The sequence below is a fragment of the Arachis hypogaea genome, chromosome 14 (genome assembly GCF_003086295.3).
Source record: "Arachis hypogaea cultivar Tifrunner chromosome 14, arahy.Tifrunner.gnm2.J5K5, whole genome shotgun sequence".
Classification (NCBI taxonomy): domain Eukaryota; kingdom Viridiplantae; phylum Streptophyta; class Magnoliopsida; order Fabales; family Fabaceae; genus Arachis; species Arachis hypogaea.
This window is the reverse complement of record NC_092049.1, coordinates 10,521,964-10,527,963: the sequence shown is the minus strand read 5'-3', so window position 1 is coordinate 10,527,963 and position 6,000 is coordinate 10,521,964.

Genomic DNA, 6,000 nt, shown 5'->3' with positions numbered 1-6,000 from the left:
GTTGGAGATCTCGACTTGCCCATTTTTTTACGGATGGTATGGAGTTGCCACCCTGTGGTGAATACCATAACGATGCAGAATTGAGTCAAGTTGTCTGTTACGGAAATGAGTGCCTCTATCACTGATCAGTGTCCTTGGGATACCAAATCTGCTAAAAATATACTTCTGGATAAATTTTATCACCACTTTGGTGTCATTGGTGTGTGATGCGATTGCCTCAACCCATTTAGACACATAATCCACTGCCACAAGGATGTACATGTTTGAATATGAGGATGGAAAAGGGCCCATAAAGTCTATTCCCATAAATAGAATAGCTTAGTTTCTAAAATTCCTTGCTGAGGCATCTGGTGATTATGAGGGAGATTGCCAGCCCGTTGACAACTATCACAGTTGCGGACAAACTCTCTAGAGTCCTTGAAGAGCATTGGCCAGTAAATGCCGCTTTGAAGGTCCTTGGTGGCTGTGTGCTCACCTCCAAAATGACCTCCATAATCTGAGCCATGGCAATGCCATAGAATATTCTGCGTTTCCTCCTCAGACACGTAGTAGCAGATTATACCATCTGCGCACCTTTTAAAAAGGTATGGCTCATCCCACAAGTAGTATTTAGCATCATAGATGAGTTTTTTAACTTGCTATCTATTGTATTCCTCTGGGATGAACCTTATTACCTTGTGTTCATACCCAAGGTCGAGCTATCCGACCTGGGATGATCGACGACAAAGCGATCGACCTCTTCAGGTCAAGCGGATCGACTTCTTCTTAAAGAACTCGGTCAAGTTGACAGGAAAGCCCATAAAAGGGCCCAAGTAGAGGAACACGACCCAAGTCCAAAGGCTGTCCAAGCCTATAAGAGATAAGGGCGGTTCCCTTGAAGATAAGCTGACCTCAACTCAAAGATAAAGATAAGATAAGATAACTAACTTATCTTATTCAGAAAGGTCACTCTACAACTACTATAAATACACTGGAGCACCCAGGTATAACTCATACTCTGATTCAACATAAAACCTGTTTAATACCCATGCTAACTTAAGCATCGGAGTCTCTTGCAGGTACCCCCCACCCTCCGGTGACCAAGGATCAGCAGTGCAGCAAGTCCAACAACTCGGACACAACAGCTCCGGCCGCCACCAGCCAGCCAGACACGTCATCTCCGACCAGTACAGAAGATCTCATCCGAGATCGACCTCTAGTTTCAGGTAACCCACGGAACATTGGCGCCGTTGCCGGGGAACCTGAAAGTCATCCCATCACCATGGCGGACAACCATGACAACGATCACGATTCAGGTCTGGAGGATCGAACACCGCACAAAAACGCGAACGTCACGCTACAAGACGCTCCGGAGACCAACCAAGACAAAGACTCGCCAAATTCAGGGGCCATAGAAGCACTCCTAGATCGCCTAACACAACTGGAAAAAGAAACCCACCAACAAAGGGAAATCGGAAGAGATCTACAAAGAGAGATGCGGCGACGTCGGGAGTTGGAAGAAAAACTGCAGCAATTGGAAGCCGATCTCAAATCAAAAGCCCCTCGCGCTAATCTCGAAGAGAATTCGCACAAAGAACAATACCCCTTCACTAGGGAAATCATGAAAACCAAAATTCCAAAAGACTTCAAACTCCCGGATATGGCTCTATATGACGGCACCACGGATCCTAACCACCATCTCAGTAACTTCAGAAGCAGAATGTATCTTACTGACGCCCTAGACGCCATTCACTGTAAAGCCTTCCCAACAACTCTGACAAAGACAGCTATGCGGTGGTTCGACAACTTACCACCAAAATCCATCTCAAGTTTCGACGACTTAGCTAAGAAATTCTTAGCCAGATTTTCCATTCAAAAGGATAAAGCTAAGCACGCCCCCAGTTTATTAGGAATCAAACAAGGAGATCGGGAGAGCCTTCGCAACTACATGGAAAGATTCAACAAAACATGCATGGACATACAAAGTTTACCCACGGAAGCCGCAATCATGGGACTCATCAATGGCCTACGAGAGGGACCTTTCATCCAATCTATATCAAAAAAGTACCCGACTGCCCTCGACGAAGTTCAGGAGAGAGCAGAAAATTATATCAATATGGAAGAAAACGCTCGTCTAGGAGAGTCCTCAAAATCGGGAGCTTCCTACCGTGATAGAGACAAAGAATCCAAAAGAAAAGACGACAGGCAAGGAGAGAAAATTAAGAAGTACCATAACTACACTCCTCTTAGGGCATCACTGGTCGAAATATATAAAGAAGTCTGCCACACGGAAAAAATGCCCCCAGCTCGGCCACTTAAAGGCAAAAAGGGAGGAGGAAACCGAAAAGAGTATTGCGAATATCATCGGGTCTGGGGACACTCCACTAACGAATGCTTCGATTTAAAAAACATAATAGAAAAATTGGTAAGGGAAGGAAAACTAGATCGATTCCTGGCCATCCGAGATGACGAGCAAAGAAAGAGACGAAGGGATGATGATACCGAACGAACAGAACGATCACCTCGGACGTCAGAAAGACACGTCCATATGATACATGGCGGTTTCGCAGCAGGAGGAATCTCCAAATCCTCTCGTAAGAGATACCTCAAAGAGATATACCACGTCGAAGGAGAGGAAGAAGCACTCAGCATCCCAGCAATAACATTTACTAAAGAGGATGCAACTGGTATCATTACCGGATATGACGATCCTATGGTTATCACCGTCATCTTGGCAAACGCCAACCTACACCGGACATTAATAGACCAAGGGAGTTCTGCCAACATCTTATTCAAAACAGCCTTCGATAAGCTCGGCTTAGAAGAAAAAGAACTTAAAGCGTATCCAAACAGTTTGTTCGGGTTAGGAGACACTCCGGTTCGACCACTAGGATACATACCACTGCATACAACCTTTGGAAAAGGAGACCAATCAAGAACTCTCAAAATAGACTACATCGTAGTCAGCGTAAGCTCAGCCTACAACGCTCTCATAGGTTGGACCACGCTCAACCAACTCAGCGCAATAGTCTCGACCCCACACCTATGCATGAAATTCCCAACTCCAAAAGGAATAGCTACAATAAAAGTAGACCAGAGGATGGCGCGTCGCTGTTACAACGAGAGCCTCAACCTCAGAGGCAAAGGAGAAGAGTTCCACACAATTGAACTGGGCGGAGTTCAACGACGAAAGGAGTTCCGTCCCCAACCAGAGGGCGAGATAGAAAAAATTCAGATCGGAGACACCTCGGAAAAAACAACTAATATCGGCACAATCCTCAAAGGAGATCTAAAAGAACTGCTAATACAATTTTTGCGAGATAATGCCGACCTGTTTGCATGGAAAGCTGCAGACATGCCAGGTATAGACCCTAAGCTAATGTGTCACAAGTTGGCAGTCTATCCAGGATCTCGACCAGTACAACAGAGACGAAGAAAGCTCGGGCCAGAGCGATCCCAGGCTGTGGAAGAGCAAGTGCAGGCACTATTGGAAGCTGGATTTATAAGAGAAGTCAAATACCCACTATGGCTAGCCAACGTTGTCTTGGTGAAGAAATCAAACGGGAAGTGGCGAATGTGCACCGATTATACAGATCTCAACAAAGCTTGCCCAAAAGATCCATACCCACTCCCGAGTATCGACGCTCTGGTAGACGCTTCCTCTGGATATAAATATCTCTCGTTTATGGATGCGTATTCGGGATACAACCAAATCCCCATGTACCCACCGGACCAGGAAAAGACTTCGTTCTTAACGCCAAAGGCAAACTAGTGCTACATTATAATGCCTTTCGGCCTTAATAACGCAGGAGCCACTTATCAAAGATTGATGAATAAAGTCTTCTCGGAGCACATCGGGAAAATCATGGAAGTTTATGTGGACGACATGCTAATTAAATCAAAAAGCGAACAGACACTGTTGACCGACCTAGCCCAAGTGTTCGACACCATCAGGAAACATGGTATGCGACTCAATCCAGCTAAATGCACCTTCGCGGTAGAAGCAGGAAAATTCTTAGGCTTCATGCTCACACAACGGGAATTGAAGCAAACCCAGATAAATGCCAGGCCATATTGAACATGAAGAGCCCAACCTGCATGAAAGAAGTACAGCAACTCAACGGGAGGCTGGCCGCCCTATCCCGATTCTTAGCAGGAGTTGCAATAAGATCTCTCCCCTTCTATGCAACTTTAAGAAAAGGAAAACAGTTCGAATGGACGACAGAATGCGAACAAGCGTTCCAAGACTTTAAGAAGTTTTTAGGACAGCCACCTATCCTATCCCGACCTCAAGAGGGAGAACCACTCATACTATATCTTGCAGTAGGAGAAAAAGCAATAGCATCAGCATTGATCCGAGAAAGCGAAAACGGGCAACAACCCATCTACTTCATTAGCAAAGCACTACAGGGATCCGAGCTGAACTATCAGAAAATAGAAAAGTTTGCTTACACTCTCGTCTTAACATCTCGGCGACTCCGCCCCTACTTCCAGGCCCACACCATCAAAGTTCGAACTAATCAGCCCTTAAAAGGAATACTACAGAAAACGGATTTAGCCGGTAGAATTCTACAATGGGCAGCCGAGCTGTCAGAATTTGACTTCCAATATGAAGCTCGGACCGCCATCAAATCACAATACCTAGCCGATTTTATCGCCGAGTTCACAGATGCCCTAGAGGCCCCCATAGAGTGGAATTTGTATATGGATGGATCTTCAAACAAAACAGGAAGTGGCGCAGGAGTGATAATAGAAAGCAACCAGGGAGCCCAAGTTGAGCTTTCCCTCAAGTTCGGATTCCCGGCTTCAAATAACCAGGCGGAATATGAAGCGTTACTAGCTGGCTTGAAACTGGCTGAAGAAGTGGGAGCGCAAAAACTCAACATCTATAGTGATTCGCAAGTAGTCACATCACAGATAGCAGGGAGCTACCAAGCCAAAGATCCCATCATGAAAAGATACCTGGATAAAACATACCTGGATAAAACCAAGCAACAGCTCGAACAATTCGGGGAATACAAGATCTGCCACATACCCCGCGAGCAAAATGCTCGAGCTGACGCACTCTCAAAGCTGGCTAACACCAAACCAGGAGGCAATAATAGAAGCCTCATCCAGGAAATGCTACAGAACCCATCAATCTCGGAAACAGAAAAAGTCCTAAACATAACAGGCCAGGACCAAGACTGGATGATCCCCATAATCAACTACCTCAAGTCAGGAACGCTCCCCGCAGAAGTAAAGGAAGCAAAGAATCTAAAAAGAGAAGCACAATACTACACTGATGAGCGGATAATTTATACGCTTTTTGATATTATTTTTAGTATATTTTTAGTAGAATCTAGTTACTTTTAGGGATGTTTTCATTAGTTTTTATGTTAAATTCATATTTCTGGACTTTACTATGAGTTTGTGTGTTTTTCTGTGATTTCAGGTAATTTCTGGCTGAAATTGAGGGACTTGAGCAAAAATCAGATTCAGAGGTTGAAAAAAGGACTGCTGATGCTGTTGGATTCTGACCTCTCTGCACTCAAAGTGGATTTTCTGGAGCTACAGAACTCGAAATGGTGCGCTTCCAATTGCGTTGGAAAGTAGACATCCAGGGCTTTCCAGAAATATATAATAGTTCATACTTTGCCAAGAATAGATGACGTAAACTGGCGTTCAACGCCAGCTTTCTACCCAAATCTGGCGTCCAGCGCCAGAAAAGGAGCCAAAACCAGAGTTGAACGCCCAAACTGGCACTAAAACTGGCGTTCAACTCCAAGGAGGACCTCTACACGTGCAACACTCAGGCTCAGCCCAAACACACACCAAGTGGGCCCAGGAAGTGGATTTATACGTCAATTACTTACTCATGTAAACCCTAGTAGTTAGTTTATTATAAATAGGACCTTTTACTATTGTATTAGGCATCTTTGGATTACCTTATGATCCTTTGATCACGTTTTAGGGGGCTGGCCATCTCGGCCATGCCTGGACCTCTCACTTATGTATTTTCACGGTAGAGTTTCTACACTC